The sequence below is a fragment of the Neopelma chrysocephalum genome, unplaced genomic scaffold, assembly GCF_003984885.1.
Source record: "Neopelma chrysocephalum unplaced genomic scaffold, ASM398488v2 Primary Assembly neopelma1_60, whole genome shotgun sequence".
NCBI classification, from domain to species: Eukaryota; Metazoa; Chordata; class Aves; order Passeriformes; family Pipridae; genus Neopelma; species Neopelma chrysocephalum.
Genome location: NW_020897715.1, coordinates 1981614 through 1994715, shown reverse-complemented (window position 1 = coordinate 1994715; position 13102 = coordinate 1981614).

Below are 13102 nucleotides of genomic sequence, written 5' to 3'. Positions count from 1 at the left end.
CTAACTATTTCTTAATGCTGCAACACAAGATATTGTTTTCCAGGAGTGAATATTCTGCTCCTGCCACAACAGTCATTACAGGTTGCTTTAAACAGTGTTTCATAAACCAAAATTTTTTTGTTTCTAATTTCTAGATGAAGAGATGAAAAATAATATGCAACTGAGAAACTAGGAAAAATATAATTTCATTTCCTTATTAATGATGCAATTAGAAATTATTAGATTGAAAAGGACTTTTTAGTCTCTGTAGTAGAAAATAATTATATAAACCATAAGAAATACTATTTTATCAAAATATTAGGCCATAAACAAATATTTGATGAAGTTTGTTGTATGAAATGTTAATCCTACATACGTAACCATATAGGATTCTTTAATGTTTTGCTAAACATAGCAAAAATTTTAAATGTTCTTAATTTTTTCATTATCTTTAAAAAAATGGATATTAGAAAGTAGGCCCCTTCTGTCCAAAATGTGCTTTAAATATGCATATATAAGATAGGAAAATGTTTCAAAATTTGTCAAACTACCAGAAACCTTACAGAAAATACACCTTTTCTTTTCTTTAATAAGCCTAAATAATTTTAAGCCTAAACTTGAAGCTTCTGTGACATGTTGGATACAGCTAGGCCCATATCTGGTTCAGGAGATAAATTATGTGCCTTTTTAAACCTTTGTCTCTTCAGAAATTAAGAGCTGAATGTCTTACAAAGGTCATTTAAAAATCCAAGAGTGCTTCTGCCAAGCACGATCAATTATTAGAAAAAATCAGCACTTAAAAATTAATTATTTTAAATCATAAGATGGTGTCATCTTTTTTTCATTAAGAGAGAGAAATAGCTGAAATTGATTATGAAGGATTATTTCTTCCTGCTGATTTTATCAGTGGCTTTGTAATCTTTTAAAGTTTGCTTTCCTGGAAATAGAATTCGGTTCATCATTTTGCATTTTTTCTTAGAAGTTTTAGATATTGGCCCCTGTCAGAGAGACTCCAGACCAGATGATTCTCTAATCTAATCTAATGAAGGAACTATTTTTTATGTTCTTGGTGTTGCTACTAGACAGTAAATTTTTTTAAAAGCTGGAAGAAACATAGAGAAATTAAAAATAAAAAAAAAAGAGGATTGCAGCTGGTTTACACGTCTTAAGTCAATAAACTAACAAAAGAACTATAGACCAAGGTATTCAAGGGCAAGATAATCAGGGAGTACATCTTGCAGCTACAGGAAATCATAAATGGGAAGATCAGCCTACAGGGAGGTCACTTGAGCATTCCAAAATTCAAGGCTAAATTATTAGCTGGGAAACTAAATCAGAAGGGAACAAAGCAGTGTTTGGATTAAAACCAAGCAATTAAAAAAACTTTCACAAAAGTTAACTTTGTTCAAGACTGTGCTATACCTGATGAATGTGAACAGTGAAGGAACCACGGAAACCAAGTTGCAGAGTATGGAATAACTTTCTGAGACTTTAGTGCGAATAAGTCACAATCTTAAAATATAAAACTGTGAAAGAGAAAGTGATGTTAGCACCTAATATCATTCACATAAGTGTATGCGCTAATGAATGGAGCTACCATTTGGAAAAGAGTGGAATCATTTGCAAAATAGAATCATGAATGTATCCATAGAAACCAAATGTCCCAAGCCATCTTGATCCCATTTCTGGTGTTGATACAATTGTAGAACTATGAGAAAGACGTGCAGAAGATCTGTCTGGATTTCTCAGAATGTATTTGATACTATGCCACAGCATATCCTATAGGGAAATTAAATCAAATTGGTTTGAAGAGAAATACAATTAAATGAATCAAAAGCTGTCTGTCTAACTCAGGAGAGGCTAATTATAAATAGTACTTCCATCTAGATGAGGAAATAATGTCCAGCACTGTTCCCCACAGATGCCCTTGGGGTCTTATTATATCCAGTATCTTTATCCTGAAAATTTGTAAAAGCAGAGATTAATGGTTGCATTCACAACTGCTGAGCACTTCTCATCGGACAAGTTCCACACTATTATTCAAACCTTGATAACCTCATCCGTATCCACTGCAGGTCCTTGGGATATCCTGGAATGCGTTCCTTAATATGCAGCGTACACATGACAGGAATGTGTTTCCTTACATGCCTTGCTAGTGACCAAGCAGGTTCCTGCATGCCCTGCACCACACCGACTCTGTGACAAAAATTACTCTACCTGTGTCAGGACAACTTTGAAAAAACTTTCCTTCTTGATCTGACAAAAATCAGATGATCCATGGCATGATCCAAGCAACAACCAGGATCATCATCCCCACACACCATTATCCACACACACCTTGTTGTCTCGCAAGTCAGTAACTATAGGAATATTTGCTATTCCTGGGCTGAGTCGTCTCCTGTTGGCAAAGATGCTGCCAACACATCTTACCTCCCAACTCCCTCTTCCTTCTTGACGAAAGTTGGATCCACCCTACAGCTGATTCCTCTACATAGAAAGTTTCACAGATGTTCAGCAAGAGTAAGAAGACAAATGTTTCTCCTTGCAGATAATGTAGCATCGTGATTATCACAAGCCAGGCAATGACAATTAAATGTGTGTAGGAAGGAGAGCAAATTCTGCTGATCCTTCTAGTATGGAATTTTTTAAACAAATTTCTTACAGTGTTCTTCAAAATGTAACAATTTTGTAAGATTGTCTAAAATGTAATTCTGTATTTTCTTCACATCCTGTTTTTTGTTTGTTTGTTTTTGTTTGTTTGGGGGGTTTTTGTTTGTTTTTGTGTTGTTGTTTGGGTTTTTATTCTATTATTTTATTATTGATTTTATTTTTTGTTTTTTTTCTCTAAAGAAATTAGACTATTCATTAAATTTTCACCCTAAATGCAAAACATGAATACAACAGATTATTGTTTCATGGTGAATTTGCAGATTTATAAGCATTTGAAAGATCTAGCTGTGAATTTGTTTGGAATAAAAATAACACCCGTTCTTTGTAAAACAGCTCATACCTCTTTTACAATCTTAATCTAAGCTCTGTCTCACATTCTGCATTATTTCTCCATTCCAGTTGTTTCTAATATCCAAATTTCAGTCGTTCTGAGTTGTTCAAAACTATATAAAATAGGAGATGAATGTATTGTCTACACACATTTATTGTAAGGAATTTATGTAAGTTCCTTTTGAACAAGTTCAGTTTATTTGATCTAATAGGGAATTTTGGCCGTACTTGGACCAACTTTGATTTGCTCATAATAAGGATCCAAAGGATTATTGCTGAAGGTCTCACAACAGGGTACAAGGGAAAGACTGTTTTTTTCTAAAATTTTCTGTAGTGTATCCATATTTACTATGTTTACTTTCTAATTAAAAATTTTCACTGACTTTTTTGTACTTAGGTATGAAATTGTGTAAATTTATGTGGTCTGAGCATTAGATAATGGATTATTATACCTTCTAAAATATAAATCCAATACCTTAAATGTCCTACAGCACTATCTCCCCATTATAGATCTGAACAATATTATATTTACATTCCATCGTTACATCTTATTTTAATTATATATATGCAGCTTTAGAGAAGCCCAATTTCTTGTTTCTTCTTTCCTTTAGGATATATTTAATTAGTTTAATCCAAACTTCTGCCCTTCTGGCATCATCATTAACACAGACTTAGTATAATTAGCATTTTAATGTACAATAAATAATCCTGTACCAGTCAGGTTTTTTTACATTACTCCTTCCCTTTTAACAACAAACCTATAAACCTATTTTCCACTTATGTGATATATATTTTTTTTCACAAGTATAACTGAGCAGAGAGCAGAACACTGAAATTATAATTAAATAGTCTTTTACTTGTCAAATCATTTTGACCTCACTGCCCTCAGTACTTCACAGTGTTTTATCCTGTGTTTGATAGCAGCTACCAAAGGGATTGACTGAAGCATCTATTTGTAGCTGAGCCACTTCAGGTTTCCTAAAGGACTTCTAGGGATTTGAGTTCTTGGATTCCAAATTGCTATCTTACTTTTAAAACTTATGCAGCTTCCAATGTAAAGATTGTAAAAAAACTGGATATATAAATATAAGTAGAGATGATGAAATGGCTACGAAATTCAGAAACGTAATAGTATTACTAAACTTTTATTTAAATTTATTTTTTTGTAAAAACGATATTTGTAGCTCATACAAGTGTATAGAAGTTTGAAAGCTTATATTCAAAAACATATAGTGTTACCTCTGTCTTTCCACCTCTAAATCTACATATTGCAAATATTCAAACAGAAAGAAATACTGAATTTTTTAGCAGTTTTATGCCCTAATCCACAGATCTCACCAAAAATCTAACAGCATTAACAAAACCCAAAAAAGCCTTTGAAATAAAAGGAGAATTCAGAGTAAGTGTAATTTCATCAAGTCTCTCTAAGCATAACCTTTCCAACAAGAGGAGCCTATGGAAGATGAAAAGAAGACAGCATATTCAAACAGAATTTCTACCTTGAAAAAGTGCCCCTAGTGTCAACAGATTTCAGAAGGATGTAAATGTTTTACAGTTAATATCAAATTTTACACTGAGGCTCAAATCCCTTAGATTAACATCAAATATCACAGTGAAATTACTACTAAAATTATGTCATTTAAATAGGACAGACTAATTTTCATGTCAGGATGAGCTGTGACCTTTCAGAAATGAGTTAAGTGGGAAGTCCAGTTCCCAGCAGATAAGCAATCAAGGAAAGAAAGAAAGGGGGGAAAAAAAGACCACCAGAGCTATAAATAAACTACTCATATCTTTTGTTGAGTGAATACATTAGAGTAGAAAAAATATGTTGGAGAGTCTGTGGCAATTTATATTTCAAAAATTTAAGGCACCATTTTATGTTTCTATATGATTCTATGCTGCTTTTTTTTTTTTATTCTTGGTGTGGGTTTTTTGGTTTTGTTTTTTTTTATATGTGTTTTCTTTAGTTCCTTTTGGTCCCTCTTAATTTCTAGCTCTGCTATGCTTTTTCTCCTCTTCTTTTGTTTGGGCTTTCTGCAAATTTGTCTTTGACACGCACAATTCTGTGAATGAATGCATAATTCAATAACAATTAAGTTTCTTGAACTTTAGAATACAGTGCTATGCCATTTTGCTCTGCTAATTCACTTTGTGGAACTACTGGCACATAATTTTGCCATTTAATACATTTCTGGTAATTCTATGCATTGATAGTTTGGTTACATTATACTGTCAATAAGTCATGGATGTTTATAAAAGAGATTTTGCCATAATTATCAACTATGCAGGAAAATTAGCTTATTATCCATTTGAAAGTTGAAAACCATCCCAATCTGTAAAATTCGTTCTTTAAGCAGGAAATATAGCATCTTCATCTGTAGGTCAGAGACCCTATTATTGTTCTTAAAATATTAATCCTTTTTTTTTAAATGCATTTACTCATTCAGATATGCTTTTACATTTTATCAATTAAATAAATGAAAAAAAGGAAGCTTCAATAATTTTTTTTATTAGATGGATAATTTCTGAATTTAACTGTACATCATTTCAAAGGATACATTAAGAGTTTTTTGTGACTTTAAAAGTTTCAACTACTGACTTACAGGAACTAAGCTGTCTGCTGTTCAAGCACCTATTTTCCAAGGTCAACCATGATTAAACTCCATTTAATCACAGAATCATAAAGTCACAGAATTATTTGGGTTAGAATGGACCTTAAAGATCATCTGGTTCCAGCTCCTCTGCCATGGGCAGGGACAGCTTCCACTAGACCAGGTTGCTCCAAGTCCCATCCAACCTGGCCAACTTCCAGGGATGTGGGAGCCACAGCCTCTCTGGGCACCTTGTTTCGGTCTTTCACCACTCTCACAGTAAAGAATTTCCTCCTAATATCTAATCTGTAGGCTGTTGTAGCGAGTCAACGATCCCAGCAGAGGCAGAAAACAGGAATGGTTTATTGGAGTTACAATTTCATATTTAAAGGGTTTAGGGTTTACATATTTAACAGGAGGTTTACATATTCATTGGGGGGTTTGCATATTCATTCTATTAAAACTGGGGGGTTTTACAAGGATGACATGAGGGAAAAACCCAGGTCGACAATTTTGGGGTCTTAGGAATTACCTCATGGGAAAAACCCTACTTTATCTTGGGTCTCCCCCTTCTTTATTTACTTGCACAACGTTGGCGTTGATTGACTTCAGGAACAGCTGGCGGAAACAAACAAAAAGACAGGGCAAGCAAGTGCACAAAGCAAAAAGACCGCCCACAGAAATTAGAGCCAGAATTAAGATTTTTCTAAGCCAATTAGGAATTGATGGGAACTTAAGCCAATTAAACATTCCGTCTATTCCCTCATCTCGGGATTGGCGGATATCTTGGACTAGACCTTTTAATTTATCAATACTCTGGTGGATCGATTGAGCATGATCTGAGAAGTTCATGCAGCACATGCCTTCGAACTCTTGGCACCCATGGCCATGTGCCAAGAGTAGGAAGTCGATGGCTGCACGATTCTGTAAACTGACTTCTTTTAATTTCTGTGTGTCTGCTAATAATCCCTCTATCGCTGTTGTTGTTGCGTTAGCTTCCTTCGTCAGCCAGCAACCGAGGTGGGTAAGAAGTGAAAGTGCGTGAGATGTTCCTATTCCAGAAAATACACCAAAGGAAGCCCAGTAATTTTTTATTTTTGGCCAAATGTTAATCTGAGAGTCACAGTCTGCAGGGAATGGTAAGGGTGGTGGAGCAGTCCAGGAGGGTGGAACAAGGAGAGGAGGTGTTTTGGGAGCAGGAGCAGCGAGAGGTACTGGGGGTTTGGGAGGTGTAGGACGAGGTTTTGGGAGGACTGGACGTTCATATAAGACAAATGTTCTTTTGGTTCTGCTAATTGTTGACGAAGGGGAATTTGGAGTCTGATCTTGTAGGGAGGAGTCGAGAAGCTGAAATTTGGCTGGATTGAAAAGGGCAAGTTTTCCCACTGTGCAAGGACCACCTTCTGGGTACGCAGGGATCCCCTGCCATGCTCGGTCCCCGCACAGGAGGAAATACCCTTGAGGGAGTTTCCTCCACCTCGGTATCGTCTCCGTGGTCACCGCAGTGATCACAGAGTGGTTGCACCAGGACGAAGGAAGCTCACGATAGATGGGTTTATTAGCAGAGACATTAAATGGAGTGAATAATTTGGGTTCTGTGTAGCGGTGGAATAAGATGCAGGTGTTAGTAGGGATTGTACCAAAAAGATCGATCTCTTGAGGGGGATCGAAGGAGAGATGAGTGCGAGAGACAGCTTGGGCAAGAGTGGCAGAAGTGAAAGGAAGAGGGTCTGTAATTCGAGTTAGTGGTAAAAATGAATTCCAATCGCTAACTGAGGAGATAGGGACGCCTACAAGACAAGTTTGGAAGGGGTTGCCAGCGCCCGATTGGGCCAGACACAGAGTGTCTGTTCCCGTAGCCTTTGCCAACGTTACCCACAGATTTTCATTGGGTTGGTTCATCCAGTTCTTGAGGGGGAATGATGTGGAGACGTCGGTAAGATTCAGAGTTATGATGACGAAGGTGGAGAGGTAGATGGTCTGCATGTCTCGTCTCGTTCTTGATGTATCTTTATTCGTCGGGTTGGGACCCACTTTGGTCCTGTTGGTCCTGCAATACATGCGTACCCTTTCCCCCATGTGATCAGGGGGAAAGGGCCCGTCCATGATTCTGTTATTGCATCTTTGTACATGATTTTTGCTTTTTGTTTACTTAGAGCATCTTCTGATTTAAAGTGTTTATCTATGGGACTTCTGTCTGCGTGAGTTTCTTGTTCCTCTGCTAAATTTAAAAAATTTAATACATACATAACCTTTTCCAATCTTTCTTGGGGAGTTAGGCCAATACTCCCCCTCTTTTGTTTATTGAGTAAATTTTTGATGTTTTGGTGGGCCCGTTCTACTATACCCTGTCCTGTGGGGTTGTGAGGAATTCCAGTGGTATGGTGAATTCCCCAGTCGTCAAAAAACTTTTTCGTGTCTGCAGATACATAGGATGGTCCATTATCGGTTTTAATTTGTTTGGGGACTCCCATCCTAGCAAAAGCAGACAGGAAATGTTTTTTGACGTCTCTGCTTTTTTCGCCAGAATGCGCGGTGGCTACAATCATTTTTGAAAATGTGTCCACAGACACATGAACATATTTTAATTTTCCAAATTCTGGTACGTGTGTAACGTCAGATTGCCAAATTTCCAGTGCTGACAGCCCCCTGGGATTTGTCCCCTCTGGAACCAGTGGGGCAATTTTTTGGCAATCAGGACAGGCTTTTAGAATTTCTTTTGCTTGGGTTAATTTGAGGCCGAATTGTTTTTTTAGCGATCGCGCATTCTGGTGGAAAAATTCATGTGAAATCTTTGCTTGTTGAAACAAATTTGGGGTAACCACCATACCTGCCAGATGGTCGGCGATCTGGTTTCCCTCAGCCACAGGACCTGGTAGAGTAGTGTGGGACCTCGTGTGGACAATATAATATCTGAATTCTCTAATTTCAATTAGAAACAACAATTCTTTCAGCAAATTAGACAATTTTTCATTAGATACTTCTTTTAGATACGAGTTTTCAATCCTTTTGACAATGCCCACAACGTATGCCGAATCTGAAACGATATTAATTGGTTCTTTATTGAAAATTTGGAAGGCGCGAACAACTGCTGATAATTCTACAATCTGTGGGGAACCTTGTACCTTGTGAATGTCTTGGTGCCAATTATCTTTTTGTTTCCAAACAATTACCGCGTTTCCAGTTCTCCCTGAGCCATCGGTAAAAATGGTTTTTGCATTTTTAATTGGTAAGTCCGATTGCATAACTTTTAGTTTTAATGGAATTGGGATTAGTCTTTGCAAAAACGGGCACGCCGGGAGGTGAAATTTGACTTCTCCCGGGTAACCCCCGATGGCGATTTGGAAGTCTGTAGAATTTTGCAGCAGTTGTTCCAGATGTTCAGAAGTCAATGGGAGGTAGATGTAATTTGGTTCTTCCCCACTGAGTTCTAAACACCTGGTGCGGCCTTTAAAAATCAGCTTGCCAATCATCTCTGCCAATGTTATAATTGTCTTTGAAAATTGATGGGGGAGGAACAGCCACTCCCACAGACAGAAGTCTTTTCCATCAGTTGCGAATTGTCCCAATATGGCTAGTGGTTGGTGTCTTTCTCTGATGATTACTAGTGAGGATGGCAGTCCCTCCATCCTACGATTTGTTTGTCTCTCAGATATCTTTGTTTCGACGGTGGCAAGGGCTTTTTTGGCGTTAGGTGTTAAGAATCTGGGGGAGGACAGATCTGCATCTCCTTTGAGGAGCTCGAACAGTGGGTGCAGATCACCGGTTGTGATCCCTAGCACAGGTCGGATCCAATTGATCGCTCCCAGCAGCTTTTGGAGGTCATTTAAAGTTCGGACCTTTTTGTCAATTTCTACTGATTGTGGTTTTATAGTTTTTGTGTTGATTTGGAGTCCGAGGTACCTCCAAGGTGCTTCTCTCTGTATCTTTTCAGGGGATATCTCCAATCCATTTGAATTTAGAGCCGTAATTGTGGCGTCCAATGTTTGCCTGACAGATAATTTGGTTTTTGCGCAAATCAAAACATCATCCATATAATGGAAGATGATTGACTGCGGAAATTTTCTTCTAATTGGTTCCAACACTTTTGCCACAAACATTTGACAAAGTGTTGGAGAATTTTTCATCCCCTGGGGAAGCACTTTCCACTGGAACCTGCGGTGGGGTTCACAAACGTTGATGGCAGGGACTGAAAATGCGAATTTTGCCGAATCAGCCGGATTTAAGTATATGTGGAAAAAACAGTCCTTAATGTCGATTACCACTAGGGGCCATTCAGCAGGGAGCATAGATGGAGAAGGCATTCCCTGCTGGAGGGCTCCCATTGGTTCGAGGACTTCGTTTACTTTGCGCAGGTCCTGGAGAAATCTCCAGGCACCTGAGGACTTTTTGATGACGAACACTGGAGTGTTCCAGGGACTGGTGGAAGGCTCCAGATGTCCTTTAGCCAATTCTTGATTAACTAGGTCATTTAAAATTTGCAGCTTTTGTTTGGGAAGGGGCCACTGATCTACCCAAACTGGCGTCTCTGTTTTCCAGACCAGTCTGGGCAGCTGCAATTGCTCAGTGACCCCTCCTAAAAATTTTCCTCCGTCCCTAGTGTCAGTTGCCACTGTTCCATGGCATCTCTTCCCCAAAGCGTGACCGGTATGTTTAATACATACGGTTGTAGAGTTGCAGATCTGCCCTCTGGCCCGTAGACTGTTACCACTTCACGGCTCCTGACAGGGTGTTGGACTCCTCCTACACCGCTGACCCTTGTGTCTGTCGTGTGGGCTGGCCAGCTGTGTGGCCAGTCCCTGGAGGCAATGATGGTGACGTCCGCTCCCGTGTCCAAAAGACCCTCCACCGTCACCCTCTGCGGGTGTCTAGACAAGGGGAAGAGAACGCGACACGTTAGTAGGGGTCGGGAGGTCCTCACTGAGGTTGCCCAATGGACCTCCATCAGTGAGTCTTCTCCTCGTTCCTCTTCCCATGACACCGCACAGAGGAGATCGTCAGTGGGGATCATTTTGGCCACCGGGAAGCGGTCCTCTAGCTGTAAGGGAGGAAGGTGGACAGTTAGACAGATGGCGATGTTGGAGTTTGTCAACCCCGTCAGGAGCGTGGGAGTCACGAAAACGCCCCTTGCCACAGCCGAGAGATGAGAGACTATTAGATAGATAGTGTTTGAATCTACTTCGGTAGACGGTGTGACTTTGATTATCTGCTCGCATTGATTTAGGACAGGTATCGGGTGGGTAATAATAAGGGTTATCCAATTTAGGGGAGTACATTGATTTTGAAGAGGGACAACTTCTGCCGGAGGTCTCCCGGTTACGGGGTAGCTGGGCGCGGTGTTTGGCGCAAGATGGAGCGCAGCTGAGGGGTTGTTTGTGTCCTCGCGCCCCCCTGAGCGCTCTGCTCCCCGTTTCCCGAATGCTCACAAGAGCATTGGCGTAGGTCGGGAAGGGAGCTGAAGGTGACTCTTCTTTTTATGTTGGGAGATTTTCTGGGAGGAAGGGGTTCACCATTTATGTTGGTCACCGACCTACAGGCCGATGACCAGTGAAAACCCTTCCCGCACCTCCGGCAGAGGGATTTGGGTACACTGGAAAGGTTGGGTTCCGAATTGGTTTTGGGGCAGTGTTTCTTAAAATGTCCTTTTTGGCCACAACTAAAACATGTTTGGGGCCCAGTGAAAGCGGCAGCCAATAGACGCGCTTTATGGGAGTTGGAGCCAATGTTTTTACAGGCTTCTATCATTTCAACCAGAGAGGGATCTTTGAGCATCTTTAAAGCTTTTTGACAATCTTCGTTAGCTTTTTCAATTACCAATTTATTAAATAGGATCTCTTGGCTTTCTTTTTGGTTGACTTGTCTTTTTATCGCTTCTTTTAGCCTTGTTATAAAATCAATAAACGGTTCTTTTGGGCCCTGATTAATGAGAGTGAAAGAGGGTGTCTGGACATATGCGTCCGCCACCCTCTTTACAGCTTCTAACGCCAATTCTTTAGTAATTTCTAAAAATTTAGGTTCGATTCGGGATTGATCCCCTCTGGTTGAGTAGCTTCCCTCACCATAGAGCATGTCTATTGCCTGCCGCACTGGGATACCCCTTCTCTCCATTTTTTCATTAACGTAAGTCACAATCAATTTTTTCCACTCAGCCTCGAATACCGAGGACTGAATAGTTGTAAAGAGGCCATTAATGACCGCCCTTATGTCATAGGGAATTAGTAGGTAGGCAAGGAAGAAGGACTCCAGGAGACCGATCGTATATGGCGCTCCCAGGCCATACTCAACCATGGCTTTCTTTATATCCTTCAACATGGGATATGAGATCGGTCTCCACTCCGGAGCCTTCCCTTCTTCCAAAAATATCGGAAAGGCCTTTAAAAACTCCGTGTCATTAGCCTGAGCGGCCTCCTCTCTGAAAGGCTTCCATATGTTGGGCATATCGTTGTGCCTTTCAGGGGAGCGCCGTGTGTGGCTTGTGTCATTATCTGGGTCGGTATCGGTGTAGCGGCAGGCAGGGTAGGCCTTGTTGTTACGGGCCCTATGGGCGCGGCCATGTTGCTGGAAGCCGGCTTTGACCTTTGGCCTAGCCCCGCCCCTCGCCTCCCTTTCCCCCCCGGAAGGTGACCTCTCAGGGGAGGAGGCGGAGCTGGAGGGAGTGGATGAACACGTGGGCGACTCAGGGGAGGGGTCTCTGACGCGCGCAGGAGGGGGCGGAGGTGGTCTGGAGGGTGGTGCTATGAGGGCCCGCCCCCTTCTTTCCCGCGCTGATGGTTCCCGCGGTGCTTTTTCCCGCCTCCGTCTCGCGCGTCCCTCGTCTCCCTCCTCCTCGCCGCCATTTCGTGTTCGCTGTGATGGTGTCTTCTCCCTCCCGCCATCTTGTGAACGCCGCGATGTATGTGACGCAGTTGTTTTTTCGTGTCGATTAGTTGGTACATGGAGGCTGCTATTCTCGTTCATCATTTGGTGCTGTAGCACCATCAGAACTAGCCTCCAGGCAATGAGTGCTTTTTTTGCCTTTCGGTCACCCCTTTCATTATCACGCCATAGGCTGTATCCAATTGCTTGCCATTCTTCGGCTGTGGTGTCGTCTGTTAACTTATGATTTTTATTGTCCAGCCATTTAGCAAGCGCCTTGGCGGATTTCTTATCCAAGGGGTGACCGTGCTCAATGATGAAATCTTTAAGGCGTCTGTATACGAATTTTTGGGAGGTGGACAGTGTAAGTCCCATCTCGGTGTTATGGAGATCCTCCCTTTTCTGTTCAAAACGTGGGGGTGTTGGTGTTGGGGTAGGTGTGGAATGTCCCCAGCTGCTCACCTTGTCCGGTGCGTCGACCCGTGCAGCTCTGTAGCCCACAGTCGTCCGTCCAGCTGGGGGGACCGGCGGGACGATCACCTCTCCGGCGACGCCTGAGCCCGAGTGGAGACACAGGAGTTTCCTCAATGTGAGGGACCTCCAACTGTGCCCCACGTTGGGCGCCACTTGCCACGGCCCGAGGGGTAAAGGGAGTTGGGACGCGGCACTGCGAA